Source organism: Onychomys torridus, chromosome 5 (assembly GCF_903995425.1).
Source record: "Onychomys torridus chromosome 5, mOncTor1.1, whole genome shotgun sequence".
NCBI lineage: Eukaryota > Metazoa > Chordata > Mammalia > Rodentia > Cricetidae > Onychomys > Onychomys torridus.
Window position 1 is genome coordinate 10,975,061 of NC_050447.1, and position 16,826 is coordinate 10,991,886.

The following is a 16,826-nucleotide window of genomic DNA, read 5'->3' on the forward strand; positions in this document are numbered from 1 at the left end:
CCAAATAAACCCTTTCCTCCCAGCTTGCTTTGGTCCTGGTGTTTGGTTGCAGTAAAAGGAACCCTGACTACGACAGAGGGAGATGTATTGGGGACTGGGAGGGGCGAGAGGGGGAGTTTGGTTAGATATAATCCAGACATATTACATAAATGTATGAGCTTATCAAAGAAGAAAAATCTTTCAAAAAAAAAAAACAAAGATAATTGGGCTTGGTGGTGCACACCTTTAATTCCAGCACTCAGGAGGCAGAAGCAGGCAGATCTCTGTAGGTTAAGCCAGTCTAGTCTACATATTGAATTCCAGGCCAACTATGGTTATATAGTGAGACCATGTCCCCCAAACAAACAAAAAACAAAGACAAACAAAAACAAGCAGTTGACAGCAGGTACATATACAGAAGAGGGTTGTTTTTTGTTTGTTTGTTTGTTTTTTGAGACAGGGTTTCTCTGTGTAATAGCTCTGGCTGTCCCAAAATTCATTATGTAGACCAAGCTGGCCTCAAACTCACAGAGATCCACCTGCCACTGGCCCCCCCACCCCTGAGTGCTGGGATTAAAAAGGTGTACACTGCAGGGGTGGTGGTGGTGGTGGCGGCGGCGGCGGCGGCGGCGGCGGCAGCGGCTGCGGCGCACGCCCTTAATCCCAGCACTCAGGAGGCTCAGACAGGTGGATCTCTGTGAGTTCGAGGCCAGCCTGGTCTCCAAAGTGAGTTCCAGGAAAGGCGCAAAACTACACAGAGAAATCCTGTCTCAAACAAACAAACAACAACAACAAAAGGTGTACACCACCACCATTATTTGTTTGTTTGTTTACTTTTGTTTTTTAAGAGGTAGGGAAAAAATGTCAGAAACTTTTTGTGATTAGTGTAGGTTAGCCTTCAGGGTCCAACAAATGTCACCAAGTCCTAACCCTGGTGTGCTTCCAGGTGACCTGACTTAGAAACAGAGTCTTTGTAGAAAGAGTTAAGTTTGTGGTCTCGACATGTAGACATCTTCGTCTTCAGGGTCATTTAACTTTAATGACCGATTTCTTAAGGGAAAAAAAGAGGGCCAGTGTGGTGGTGGTATCTGTGGCTCCAGGAACTGGGCAGGCTAAGGCAGGAGGACTGCTTGAGCCTGTCAGGAATTTGGGGTCAGCCCAGACTACATAGTAGTTAAAAAAAAAAACAAAAAACAAAGGCTACTCTTCCAGAAGACCTAGGTTTGTTAGCACCCGCCTAGTGGCTCACAACTGGCTGTAACTCCAGTTCCAGCGGATCTGACACGCTTGTCTGTCCTCTTCAGATACTACACACGGTGCATAAATATACATGCAGGCAAAACACCCATACACATAAAACAATAAAGTGAATTAAAAATTAAAAATTTAAAGTGAATTAAAAATAGAACCAAAAGCCAGGCAGCGGTGATACATGCCTTTAATCCCAGCACTCAGGAGGCAGAGGCAGGTGGATCTCTGTGAGTTTGAGGCTAGCCTGGGCTACAGAGTGAGTTCCAGGACAGCCTGGGCTACACAGAGAAACCCTGTCTGGAAAAGACAGCAAAACCCAAACAAATGCTGGGTATTACTGAGTTGGTGGAGCTCTGTAGAGAACAAAGAGCCTGTGCACACCGATGAGCACTGAAGAACCCAGGACCATCAAGTCACACAGCTCACCTCTTCAAAGGAATGAGTCGAGAAGCCGCTCTTCCTGGAATGCCAGGAATGATGTCATTTACACCCTGGTGACCCTTTGCTGTCTGAGGAGACAGGCCCTGCCATGGCTCCCAGAATGTATGTTTTTACTTATCCCACACCTCTCCCCCTAATCTGAGCCTTGCTTTTAGACCATGAAACCCGCTCTTAGGAGTGACGTCACTTGTGCCTAACAACAGCCTAAGAGACTTCCGTGTTGTCTGAGGGTCGGGTCAATCCAGACACCCTCAGGTGTTATGGCTACCTTAGTCAAGCTCCCTAGACCCTAAAGTTTGGGCATTATCTGAGTCAACAGTACCCTATTCTGTGAAAGAAGCCAGATGTCCTTGTAAGGAATCTTAATGTAAACATGTCTTAAATTGTTCTGTATTTGGGACAGTTAACTCAAACTGTTAGAGAAAAACTTTTTTTCCAAAATTGTGCTGTGCTTAAATGTGATTAAAGTAAAATGATCTGGGCCAGACTCTAGAAGTCCTGGTCCAGCACCGGTTACAATAAAATCAGGCTGAGCTGAGCTCCATTCTTGTCTCTTCCTGGATCATCTTCCCTGCCCACTGTAAAGCCTGCAGGGGAATCACCACACAGTCCTTGCCCAGCGCACACAAGGCTCGGAGCTCCAACCCAGCAGGACATAAACCAGGTGCATTAGAAGAAGGCGGGAACAGCCGAAGTTCAAGGGGACTGAGGGTAGAATCCAGCCAGATAGGGTGATACACAGCTATCATCCAGCACTCAGGAAGTGAACGCAGGAGACCAGGAGTTCAAAGTCATCCTCAGCTATGTAGCAAGGTAGAGGCTGGTCTGGGCTGCCTTAGAGCCTATCTCAAAACAAGCAAACAAAAGAATGACAGGTAAAGCAATGTAGTGGTATGTGCTTGGGAGTCAGCAGGATCTTAGTTTAAAGCCAGCCTGAGTTACAGAGGGAGAGCGAGCCTCAAAATAAAAGAGGGGAGGAAGAAGAGGGGGCTGTCCTTTCCTTTAAAATTACATTGTGTGTGTGGTGTGTGCACACGTACGTGCACATATATAGCCCATGCTAATCTGAGTTCCATTTCCAGAGCCCACATAGAAAAGCCAGGCATGGGGGTTCACACTTAGAATCTCAGTGTGGGGAAAGCTTACATGGTGGATGAGTTCCAGGACAATGGGAGACCTAGTCTCAAATCACAAGGTGGACAGGTCCTGAAGAGTGATCTCAGAAGTTATCCTCTGGACAGACAGACAGACAGTCAGAAAAAAGGGGCTGGGGGAGGAGAAAAGACAGAAGAGGACAAAGCAACAGCCATGGCCTGCACAATACAAGTGATAGGTTTATCCAGCGGCGATTATGCGGCAGCTGCGTGAAGCCCTTTGCACGTGTTAAGCCGCTTTCAACCCCACCCCCACCCCCGCCCCCAAGGTAACAAAGCAGGTATTTCGACTCTGCTTTGTGAGACAGCAAACAGAAAGGTTGCAGCACAAGCCAGGGACACACAGTGAAGCTGCCAGACCATGTGTGGTGGATCGATGAGGACAGCCCCACAAGCTCATCTTGTTCTCCAGTTGGTGGAACTGTTTGGGAAGGATTAAGAAGCCCTGTTGGAGGAGGTGTGTCACTGGGCACTGGCTTTACGGAGGTTTCAAAAGTCTTCACCATCCCCATTTAGCTTCCTCTGGTGTTTTCGCTTGTCTCAGATGTGAGCTCTCAGCTACCGCTCAGCACCGGGCCTGCCTGCCTGCTGCCATGCTCCCCACCTGGTCATGGGCCCCAACCCTCTGAAACCATAAACCCCAAGGTAAACACTTTCTTCTAGAGGTTGCCTTGTTCATGGTGTCTTAGCGCAGCAATAGAAAGGTACCCAAGATGCCGTGCCTCTAGGAGAAGAGGGGGGCATGGATGAACACACAAGAAAGGCTGAGCCAGAGCTAGAGACAGATGGCTTGGTGCTTAAGAGCTCACACTCTTGCCGGGCGGTGGCGGCGCACGCCTGTAATCCCAATCCCAGCACTCGGGAGGCAGAGGCAGGCGGATCTTTGTGAGTTTGAGGCCAGCCTGAGCTACAGAGTGAGTTCCAGGACAGGCTCCAAAGCTACACAGAGAAACCCTGTCTCGAGAAACCAAAAAAAAAAAAAAGAGCTCATACTCTTACAACAGGACCTGAATCTTTCCCAGCGCTTACCTGGTAGCTCACATGAGCTATAACTCCAGGGGATCCAATACCCTCTTCTAGCCTTTCAGGCTCTACATTTATGTGCACATGCTGACACACATATACACATAATTAAAAGTAGAAATAATGGGTCAAGGCAGTGGCACCGTATGCCTGCACGCCTTTAATCCTAGCACTCAAGAGGCAGAGTCAGGCAGATCTTTGAGTTCAAGGCTAGCATGGTCTATGCAGGGTGTCTTGAATTTCAGGACTCATATACAGCCAGCACTCATATACACATCCACACATACACATTACAATTAAAAAAAAAATAAGTGGTGGTACATGGCTTTAATCCCAGTACTCAGGAGGCAGAAACAAGCAAATCTCTATGAGTTTGAGGCCAGCCTGGTCTACAAAGTGAGTTCCAGGACAGCCAGGGCTACACAGTGAAATCCTGCCTAAAGAAAACAATAATAATAATAACATGCATTTTTAGAAAAATAAAATCTGGGGAGGTGGCTCAGCAGTTAAGCTGCTCTTCCAGAGGACCTTGGTTTGGTTCCCACTACCCATATGGTAGCTCAAAACCGGCTAAAACTCCAGTCCTAGGGGATCCAACACCATTTTTCTGGCTTCCTCAGGCACCAAGCATGTATGTGGTACACTCATCACATAGACTGTTTTTTAAAAAGAAAAAAGCTAGAGCTAGAAATGAGTAAAGTACTCACCACACAGCATGAGGGGCTGAGCTTGAATCCCAGTTCCTATAGTCGCACTTTCTTTGGAAGCTAGTTCCCAAATAATGACACGGAGACTTCCTGTTTATTAATTATAAAAGCTTGGCCTGTCCCACTAGCTCTTACATCTTAAGTTAACCCATTTATTTTAATCTATGTTCTGGTTCATGGTCCTTACCTCATTTCTCCAGACTGCTCATACTGCTTCCTCCAAGTCTGGTGACTCCACCTTCTTCCCAGTGTTCTCTCTCTGCCCGGAAGTTCTGCCTACACCTCCTGCTGAGCTGTGGGGCTGTCCAGCTTTGTGTTACACCAACCACAGTAATACATTTTCACACAGTGTACAAATATCCCACAACATGCCTTGGCAGAAACACATCTTCACAGTATACAAAAAGATTCCCACATTAAAAAGCACGGCAGTGTGTGTCTATAGCCTAGTGCTGGGAAGGCAGAAACAAGGATCCCTGGGATTCAGTGGCCAGTCCATCCAGACAATGCAGTGCACTCCAAACTCAATCTCAAAACATAAGGTAGAGAGGCTGGGTGTGGTGGCAAAAGCCTTTAATCCCAGCACGCAGGAGGAAGAGGCAGGCAGGTAGATCTTTGTGAGCCCAAGGCCAGCTTGGTCTGCATAAAGTGTTCCAGGACAGTCAGGGCTATAGAAAGAAACGATGTCTCAAAAAACTAGTGCTGCTGACAATAATGATTATGATGATGATGATGATGATGATGATGATGATGTGGAGAACAACACAGGAAGACACCCAGATGTCAACTATCCTCTTTGCGTGCGCACACACACACACACACACACACACAGGCACACATGCATGTACACACTCAGAACTAGAATAAGGCCATGTTTTCTTGGTGGCTTGTGGAACCTAGTGGTCAATGCAATTCAAGAAGCAGGAGCTATGGTGCCCATCCTTAATAAATGGCTGCTTCATACCACCTGACTCCCCTGCAGACATAGACTATGTCAAAGGTGGTGGTAGAAGCCCTTTAGTCCAGACCAAGTAAGGGTGCCTGACACCCATTTTGCCTTCAAGGACAAAGTTAGATGCCCCTGCTACAACAGAAAAGTGAAGGTGAGTTCTTGAAGCTCCTGGATGTTTACTTTTTAAAACATTTACTGCTTGATTGGTGGAGATGGGGACGGAGAGCACAGAGGATAACTTGCAAGCTTTGGTACTCTGCTCCCACCAGGTGGGTCCAGAGTATTGAACCCAGGGTATAGCAGCAGGCACTGTCCCTCCTGGGCTCTCATGCTTGGATTACCCATTTGAAACCAGGCCACCTCTTACCGCTCTCCACTTCCGTTGATCAGAAGGCTGGAGCGATTCCCAGGAAGAAGGCATCCGGTTCCACGCAGCTTCAGAACCACACACAGCGGCTGGAACAGTTTTTCCCTATTTTTCAGACAGGGCCCACTGTGTGGCTCTGGAAGGAATGGAACTCGCTCTGTAGAGCAGGCTGGCCTCAGATTTATCACAGCCAAAGATGGCCATGAACTCCTGATTCCCCTCCCTGGGCCTCCCAAGTGCTAGGATTACAGGTGTGTGCCACCCGTCGTTACACACTGTGCTGGGGATGGCATTCACAGCCACAGCACCGTGCATGGAACAGTTGGGTCACATCCCCTAGTCCCCTGACCTCCCATTTTAAGGATCCAGTTATCTCTCCACATGGACCAATGGGCCACTAGGACAGTAGCAGACTTTAGCCAAAGCTAGGTATTGAATTTGAGCCAGCCACAATAGAGGCCACCAGAGTGTGAGTTCTGGGGCTCATGAGTTCAAGGTTATCTTTGGAGGTAGACATTATCCCCCTCCCCGCCCCCGCGGGCCCCCCAACTGCTGGGTTCTGTGTGTCTGTGACAGCTAAGGTTGTCTTAAGGGTGTGTTGAATATAGGTGCATTAAAATACCACAATTCAATGTCAAGAGAAGTCAAGGGACTTGCCTAAGGTCACACAGCTAAGAAATGGAATGAGGACAAGAAAATCCAAATTCCGAACTTCCTTCTCGACTAGAAAGCAGTCTCCTGTGTGTGCCTGGCACCGTTTCGGATCACTGTGGGATATCAGGATCTGGGGTGCTAGCCTGGCAATATGTGAAGCCGGGAAACCAGCCTTCCTCCTGACAAAGGTAACTCTTGCCCTTGAGCCACAGCGCAGGCACCGGGTGGGGCGTCCTCCCAAACTCTTGGCCTCCTGGATCCCAGCCTAGGCCTGTCACAAGTGTGGAGGAGTCCCGGGCTCTGGGGAGCGCCTGCTGCTGCTGCTGCTGCTGCTGCTGCTGCTGCTGCTCATGCGCAGTGAGCGCAGGCTCGGCTGGCGAGCAGCGGGGTCTCATTAGCACCACCATCATTACCGCAGATTTATGTGCGATGCCTCCCGCACTCCGGGGCCGCTTGGCCGCTCCGGGCTCTGCACGCGGAGAGGGGACGGGGCTGCCGCGGGCGCGGCTGCGGGGCAGGAGTGCAGGGAGGGACGGGGCGGCGGGAGCCGGCGGGTTCGAGAGACGCCGAGCCCTTTCGGGCCAAAGCCAGAGCGGCGCGCGTGCCGGTCCCCGGACCCCGAGGTCCACCTGCAGGGTTGGAGGGGTCTGGGGCGCCGCCGCCCTACGCCAGTGATCCCCGAAAGCTCTCGCGCCTCGGTGGGGGGGGGCGGCGCGGGTGCGGGTCCCCGGGCGGGGCGCGGGCGCGGGTCCCCGGGCGGGGAGCGGGAGCGTCTCCAAACACCCCTTCTCCCCTCCTCCGCCCGCGAGACGGCCGCGGCCCCGCCTAGGGAGAGGGGGCCGGGGAGGAGGCGCTCCTGGGGGAAGGTGGGAAGCGTGGCGGGATGAAGGGGGTGGGGCTGCGCAGTCCCGGGCGCGGGAGGCAGTCCTAGGAGGAGGGGGTGGGGAGGAGAGAACGGGGCTGGCCAGGAACCGGAGAAACGGAGCGGGAGAGCCGGCGGGAGCGGGGAGGCCTGCAGGGGTGCCGCGGGCGAGGAAGGGAGGAGGGGACGGGAGGACGAGGCAGCGAGTGCTACCTGGGCAGTACCTAGAGGAAGGAAGACACCTCTCGTGTCCTCCCTAAACTCTCTAACTCCAGGCAGCATCTCCATTCTCCCGCGCGGCTGCGGCTGCACACACCGGCCTGGCTCTCCACTCTCCTTCCCGCCCTGGCATCCGGGGTGCCAGACTGGGAGGCAGCACGCCTCTTCCATCTGTCTCCCAAGTCATCCGCCTCCCCAGGCCTCCAGGGCTGACCTCAGAGCCTCTCTTAGGAGAGACGGATGCTTAAAATTAGTAAGCACCTCTGCACCTCTGTCCTACCTTCCGGTTGGGGGCCTGCAGAGGTTCTAGAGAGGGAAACTGAGGCAGGGCTCAAGGAACCGACACGAATCTCCTTACGCATCCTGTGTCTTATCTTTGGACCCTAACCAGCCTCAGTCTCTCCGGCTCTGGGCTCGCCCGTTCCTCCATGGGCAACCGTGGTGGCGGTTTCAAGGCCCCTCAGCCCAGCCTTCCTGATTCGCCACGGGGAGCTCCCAAAAGCCTGAAAATATCTTTAAATTAGGAAAAAGAGCTAAGCCGCCAGAGTCCTTTGGTCTATTAAAGGAGGAGCAGAGGCCACCGGCGTCCCCACCCCCCCGCTCGGATTTTGCATTTGAAGCGCAGACGGCGGGTCCAGTCGGCCACTGGCGGGGCGCTAGGCCGGCCAGCCGCGTCCTTTTCAACGCCCGACCCCCTGCCAGGTGTGCCGGAATTAGGACGGCGCCCCTCTTGGCTGCTTTCATCCCCCAGGGCGGCCGGGGCTCAGAGGCGCTAATGAAGCGCCTGGAGCTGCTGGGCTTAAGGAAGAGGCAGCAATTCTGGGCACTGATAGGCCGGCGGGGGGGTGGGGGGGGGACGTTTGGAAACCGGGCTTGCGGTGCCCCAGGACCTAACAGGCTTGTCTTGGGCAGAGCAGGACTGCCCACCCCTCGATCCCTGCTGGGTTCTGGAACCTCACTGGCTCCTGGAGCCTCCCAGCCTGCGGCAGCTAGTTCAAATTACCTGGGTTCACTTCCAAGCTCCACTGATGGGGGTGCGGGGGACGTAGGGGGCAGGGCTCAGGCAGATCAGAGCCTCAGTTTCCCTATATGTCAAGTGACTAGTCGTGATGCCTGTGAGGTAGAAGGCTGAGAAAAGAGTTCTAGGCCAGTCTGGGCTCCAGAGTGAGACCCTGTCGGAAAAAGCAAACAGAAAAGATCCTTGCAAAATGCCAGGTGCTGCCAAAGGTGGTCACAGGTGCACTGGGGCGCAGCACCTGCTTGCACATACTGCCTCGTCACTGGTCCGCTCCCAGCACCCCAGATACAGACAGCATGTGTCCACCCGAGGGGCCCCACCGCCTGCCTGTTGATGTCCCTTGCTGGCCTCTGTTCAATGTCTCCTTCAGAAAAGGACTTCCCTGAGCTAGCGGCACCCCATCTTCTGACCTATGACCCACCTGAGCTCTGGAATGCAGGGGCTTGGGGTCTGGATTCTGGCTTGGTATTATTAGTTGCGTGAGTTTAGGCGTGTTGCTCTCTCTGAAGCTTGGTTCTCATTTAGAAAAGGGTGGATAGAAATGAAACCTACCACACACCACTACAAAGACTAATTTTAAAAAAGGCCCAGACAGACAGTGCCCTACAGTACTAGCAGACTCTACAACTTGGGAGTAATCTATCCACCTAGTCCCATTTCCACAGAAGGTTAGCCCTCCTCAGAGAATTTAATATTGTTTTACCATAGTGTCCTTAGTGCCCAATGGCACTATAACACACAGTAAGTGCTGGGTAAATACCAGTTAGTGACCGAATAAACTAGGGACCACAGAGTCACCTCAGTTTTGGGGTATAAATGGGCATAGGTTCAAGTCTGGCTGCTTCCTGCTGGCAAGGGGTGATGTGGGGAGGGGAGCTGGGGAGCAGGGTATGAAATGGGAAGAGTAGGCCCAAGTGGAGATTCCCAACAGAACTGACCGCAGTCTGGGGCCCTTGAGGATTCTCCAAGGTTAACTTTAGAAATTGGAGAGGCACACCTTTAATCCCAGGAGGCAGAGGCAGGTAGAAGGGTTTCTGTGAGTTCAAGGACAGCCTGGTCTACACAGCAAGTTCCAGGACAGGCAGACAAACCCTATCTCAAAAAAATAAAAATTTTTTCCAGGCTTGTGTGGGCAACATAAGAAGAGAAACCCCAGGGGAGGAAGCTGAGGCGGGGGAGAGCAGCTACAGTTTGAATGGGTCTCAAAAGTGCCTTGCTGGACTCCATGCCTGGGATCTGCTGGTGCTGAGGAGCTGGCATGCTCAGTGGTAAACCACAGGCCAAGTAACTGAGAAGTCCTGGAGAGTGTAAAAACAAGGACTCTGAGACACAGGGTGGGAGAGGATGGGGCAGTTCCACCTCAGGGACATCTTAGAAAGTATCTCCCAGCCAGGGACCAGCAGCATTTGGTGTGAACCAGATGTGAGCAGGAGGCACAGAAGGGCTTGGTTTCAGAGGGAGTGTGGCTCAGCTTGATGTCTCCACTGTAGTTTCTGACCTCCAAAGCAGGGAGGGGAGCACCTCTTCCGAGATGAGTCCCCTGTGCTGTTGTGCTCCCACAGCCTGGGGAGACGCACTCCTGGGTAGAGGGGCAGGCGGCAACACAGGGACTCCCACAGTCTTGCAGAGGAGGCACCTGGGCACAGCTGTTTGCTCCTCTGACTGTCAGTGTTTAGTACCCTCTCCAGGCCCAGGCTATGGAGATTCCGCAGGACACCCCTCCATCTCTGAAACTAGCATCACTCTGTGCCCTGAAGACATGCAACTGGACTTTAGTCTCTGTGGCAGAATTGACTCTCCTCGGCTGCACCTGCTGGCCCAGGCTCATTTCCACAACTCTTTTGTTTGTTTTTTGTTTTTGTTTTCTGATACAGAGTTGCACTGTGTTACAGCTCTGGCTGTCCTGGAACTCACTCCGTAGACCAGGCTGGACTTGAACTCACAGACATCCACCAGCCTCTGCCTCCTGAGTGTTGAGATTAAAGGTGTGCACCACCACCGCTCAGCTTCATTAAGCCAACTCTTGATCTCACCTCAGTGAAGGAAGGAAGGGAGAGGGACAGGGCTCACCACGGCATAAGAAAATTAACCATCAGACACACACGCTAAACTTCTTTTTGCGGCGGCGGCGTCATCATCACTGTTTCAGACAGGACCTTATGTATGTAGCTCAGACTGGCCCTGAACTCACTGTGTAGCTAAGGGTGAACTTGAACTCCTGGCCCTCCTGCCTCCACTTCCTGAGTGCGGGGGTTCCGTGCAGGAAGGCGCCTTCCTGTCCCTCACAGGCACTGAGCTTCACTGGGGGCTGTCCCACTAATGTGACAGGCTCATTGACACCCCAGCTGGGGTTTAGGTCGCCTTTAGAATGCTTGTGATTTGGAGGTTTTGAAGATGATTCGTTGGTAAAGTACTTACTGCTGAGCCAGTAAGAAGACCTGAGTTCAATCCCCAGAACCCATATTTTAAAAGTCAGGCATAATGGCAGGCAATGTTGCAGGGGAGGCCGAGGTAGGCTGACTCCTGGAGCTCACTGGCCAGCCTAATTAGAGAGACTCAGGCCAATGAGAGGCCCTATTTAAATAGATAGATAGATGGATAGATGGATGGATGGATGGATGGATGGATGGATGGATGGATGGATGGTGGGTGGGTGGGTGGGTGGATGGATGGATAGGTAGGTAGATGGATGGATGGATGGATGGATGGATGGATGGATAGATAGATAGATAGATAGATAGATAGATAGATAGATAGATAGATAAACAGGTAGATGAAGGCCATCAAGATGGCTCAGTGAGTAAAGGCACTTGCTGCCAAGTCCAATGACCTGAGTTCAATTCCTGGATCTCACATGATGGAAGGAGAGAACCCACTCCAGCAAGTTCCTCTGAACTCCATACATATGCCATGACATTTATGCATCCACACACATACATGCACACACACACACACAAAGAATGACACCTAGCTGGGCGGTGGTACACGCCTTTAATCCCAGCACTCAGGAGGCAGAGGCATGCAGATCTCTGTGAGTTTGATGCCAGCCAAGTCTATAAAGCTAGTTCTAGAAGAGCCAGGTCTACAGAAAGAAACCCTGTCTCAAAAAACCAAAAAGAAAAAAAAAATGATGCCTAAACCAGGCATGGTTGTGCACACCTTTAATCTTATCACCAGGAGGTAGAGGCAAGCAGATCTCTGTGAGTTCGAGGCCAGCCTGGCCTACATAGTGAGTTCCAGGACAGCCAGGGCTACTTAAAGAGACCTGGTCTCTAAAACAAACAAACAAAGGAATGACATATGAGACTGACTTCTGACCTCCACGTGTAGGGTCACACATGGATGTGCCTACACACACACACACACACACACACACACACACACACACACAAGAAACCACACGGCTTTGCTTTCTAACTGTAAACTGGAGACAGCAGCAGCAGTCATTTTGAAGATGAAATTTGTCCTGTGATCAGATGACCTGTGCATTCAGCAATTGCTTACTGAGTACTGGCCCTTGCATGGGGACTGTGAGGCTCAGGCTGGGCATGGCTGTGCTGAAGGACGGGCAGGCGGGGAGCTGCACACAGTCCGAAAGTCAGCTCTGGTGAGCTCAGAGCTGAGGGTCATGGACAGACCTGCTCTAACCTCACCGGACAGCTTAATTCACTGCACTACTACAATTGACTCAGCTACACTGCACTGATAATGAGGACCTACTGTGTGCCACATTGGTTTTATGGTTTAAAAATGGGAGCCTTGAGGCAGGAAAGATGCCTCAGCAGTTAGGTGAGTTTCTGGAAGACCAAAGTGCAGTTTTCAATACCCAAGTAGGGCAAACTAAAACGATCTGTAATTCCAGCTCCAAGGGATCCAGTAACTCCTCTTCTTAACTCTGTGGGTACCTGCACATATGTGTACAGACATGATTTGTTTGTCTGTTTCTTTATTTTTGGTTTTTTTCAAGGCAAGGTTTCTCATGTTCCAGCCACGGCTGGAACTCATATTTAAAAAACAAAACAACAGGAGGGCTGGAGAGAGGAGTGCCATTGAGGGCACTTGATCTTGCAGTGGCCCAGACCCAGTTCCCAGCACCCGCATGGTGGCTCACAACTACCATCCAGGAGACCCAACACCCTTTTCTAGCCTCTGCAGGCACTACATCCACATGGTACACCCACACACATTCCTATAGAACGCCCAATAAAAAGCTAGACAAGCAATAAAAATCCTCAGCTGGTGGAGAACAGAGGAAGCTCTGGATGTGAGTGAGACCTCACTTGGGCGGAGCAGGTAGAGAAGACAAAACTTCAGAATAGACAGGCATGGAGGAGAGGTGGACAGGCATGGAGGAGAGGTGGACAGGCATGGAGGAGAGGTGGACAGGCATGGAGGAGAGGTGGACAGGCATGGAGGAGAGGTGGACAGGCATGGAGGAGAGGTGGACAGGCATGGAGGAGAGGTGGACAGGCTTGGAGGAGAGGTGGACAGGCTTGGAGGAGAGGTGGACAGGCATGGAGGAGAGGTGGACAGGCATGGAGGAGAGGTGGACAGGGAAGGTGGACAGGCTTGGAGGAGAGGTGGACAGGCATGGAGGAGAGGTGGACAGGCATGGAGGAGAGGTGGACAGGCTTGGAGGAGAGGTGGACAGGCATGGAGGAGAGGTGGACAGGCATGGAGGAGAGGTGGACAGGCATGGAGGAGAGGTGGACAGGCATGGAGGAGAGGTGGACAGGCATGGAGGAGAGGTGGACAGGCTTGGCTACAGGTCCAGATATGAAGAGTGGGATCCTTGCAGGGTCTGGGCAGTTGCCTGCCACATGGTATTGACATTCCTCCCACTGGGTCCCTGTCATTCCTGCTCAGCCAGACAGGGCCTGGATGTATAACCCAGGCTACTACACCAGGAACATTTTCAGTTCTCCCAGACCATGAACATATTACCTCAAAACTTAGTGGCCTATACCAAGTGTTTTCACCTCATACCTATAATCTTAGCACTTAGCAGGCTAAGGCAGAAGGATTGTCATGAGTCCCAAAGTGGCCATGGGTGCTGGTTAATTTGCTGTGAATTTGACACACGCTAGAGTTATCTGGGAAGAGGGAACTTTAAATAAGAAAATGCCTCCATTTGGCCGGTAGGCCAGATGGTGGGGGCAGTTTCTTGATCAATGATTAATGTGGGAGGGCCCACAGCTCACTCTGGGTTGTGCTGTGGAATAATCCTCTTGTACACTGTAAAGATTTGTTGCTCTCATTGGTTTAATAAAACACTGATTGGTCACTAGCCAGGCAGGAAGTATAGGCAGGGTGACCAAACTAAAGATGATGGGAAGAAGAAGGGCAGAGTCAGGAGTCGCCAGCCAGACACAGCAGGAGCAGGACATGAACATGTCATGTTAATAAAGGTACTGCCACGTGGCAAAGCATAAATAGAAATATGGGTTAACTTAAAATGTAAGAGCTAATTAGTAATAAGCCTGAGCTATTGGCCAAGCATTTATAATTTATATGAAACCTCTGAGTCAATTATTTGGGAAGTGGCTGCCAGGTATTTGGGAACATATGAGTAGGAGAGAAATGTCCCATTATGGGGTTGTACATGAAAGCAGGCTGCACAGCCATGAGGAGCCTGTAAACAGTGTTTCTGTATGGACTCCGCTTCAGTTCCTGACTTCAGGTCCCTGCCCCGCTAGAATTCCTGCCCTGACTCCCCCAGTGATGGACCGGGATCAGGACACATATTGAAATAAAGCCTTTTCTCCCAGATTTGCTTTTGGTTATAGTGCTTATCACAACAACAGAAAGCTAACTAAGACCCTGGTCTACAGGGTGAGATGCTCCTCTCAAAACACTAAACCAAACAAAAGACCAAACAAGCAAAATTAATAACAGTATTTACTTCCGTGGCTTTAAACCAGATGCATTTGTGATCCCAGTACCTGAGGGCCAGGCATCCACCTGTGGTGCTGCTGAGGGCTTCTGGCTCAGGGTCCTTCACTAGGTGACAGAAAAGGGACAGCTGCTCAGTAGCTGGAGCAGAAGATGGGAGCTTGGGGCATGAGCCGCCATGACTACTGTCATCATCTGAGTGTGCCAGACAGAGAGGCTGGGGGAACACACACACACACACACACACACACACACACACACACACACCCCAGACCCACTGCCTTCAACTAGCCCTTCAACTAAGTTCCAGACCCACCTTCCAATAGGTCAGCAAATGGTGGTCAGTGGGTGAGTCCAAGAGTGAGGGTGGAGCCCTGCTAACAGCTGCATGAGGTGACAAGTCTTGGGAGACCTCTCAGACCACAACTGCAATAAAAATGTTAGGGAGGGCCAGGTGTGGTGGCACACGCCTTTAATCCCAGCACTCAGGAGGTAGAGGCAGGTTGATCTCTGTGAGTTCGAGGCCAGCCTGGCCTACATAGCAAATTCCAGGACAACTAGGATGATGCAGAAAAACCCTGTCTTGAAAAACAAACAAACAAAAACAAACAAGACAGGTCTCACTATATAGCTCAGACCAGCCTTGAGCTCACAGTAATTCTCCTGCCTCAGCCTCCTAAGGGCAGGAATTATAAGAGTGAGCCACCACACCACCACTCCTGCCTCATAAACAATGTATTCTAGGAACATCACTAAAATATTTAAATGTTCTTTCTAGAAAAAAGAGAAAGGGAAGACAGTAATGAAAACCAGAGGGAAACAGGGGATAAGTGAGATACAGATGTTCTCCAACTTACAATGGGCAATGTCCTGCTAACCTGTTGTAGGTGCAACATATTACAAGCCACTCAGTCCTTATTTATTTGGTGTGTATGTGCATGTGAGTGCATGTTCACTTGAGTGCACATGTATATGTGTACACAAGTGCATGGGGTCAAACTCTGAGATCCTTCTTCAGCGTCCCACCTTTGTTTTTGAGACAGGATTTCTCACTGACCCTAGAGCTCACCAGTTCAGGAGACTAGCCAGCCAGTCAGCCCCAGAGATCCCCCTGTCCCATCTTCCCCACTGCTGGGACTACAAACAGGCCAACACTCCTGACTTTTCTAATGTGGGTTCTAGTGATCCAGCCGGGTCCTCACAGCTGCAAGAAAAGCGCTTCACAAGCTTCTCCCCGCCCCAGTCGAACAATAATTAGACGTGTTTAATACACCTAGCCACCCAACATCCTGGCTCAGCAACACGGTGCGCTGGTGACATCTGCCCTCTTATTGACTCCTGCCACTGCCTGAGGGTCTGATGGCCCACACTGCTCAGCACTGAGAAGAGCATTGGACCACACGTCCCTCAGCTGGGAAAGATGAAAACTCAAACACCACACTGAAGCTTCTGTTGACCGACCTCATACTGCCTTTGCTCTGAGGCAAAGTTGAAAGATCACGGTAGTTAGCTCCATTTAGATGCTCCACAGTGTACACATGTCCCCAAACCCCACGGGGCACACTATAAATACACACGCCGTTTTCATTTGTGAATTTAAAATTAAACAAAGCTGGAGAGATGGCTCAGCAGTTAGGAGCTCTTGCTGTCCTTGTAGAGAACCCAGGCTCAAACCCTTGCACTCACATGGCAACCCACAATCATCTGTAACTCTAGTCCCGAGGGATCTGATTCCCTCTTCTTACCTCTGCTGGCACCAGAAATGAATCTAGTGCATATGTGTGCAAAACACTCAACACATACAATCAAATGAGTAAATCCAAAAAACAAATAAATAAAATGAAAATTAAACGAATCGCCAAATAGCCATGGACACTTTTTAATTAAAGCAGAAAAGATGGCAGCCAGGTGTAGGTGGTGCTGGATTAGAATATTAGCACCTAGGAAGAGCTTTGCCAGGTTTGAGGCTAACCTGGGCTATGTAGTGAGATTCTGAGGAACAGTAAAAGAGCAAGATTGAGAGAGGGTGTGTGTGTGAGTGTGTGCGTGCATGTGGGGTGTGTGTGTGTGTGTGTGTGTGTGTGTGTGTGTGTGCAGAGACTCTTTATCACCTAACTTCAGCAGTGACACCCCACCATGTTTTCCACATTCCCTTGGCAGATCTCAGAGTTCTAAGCCAGACTCAAGGAGAGGTGCTCGCACAGGGAATGCCAAGACTTCTAGAAAATTCCTTCTCCCTGCTGGCATACATGAACCCAAGCATGCTAGGGGTCAGATGACAGGGAACCCACTCGCTTGTGCTCTGTT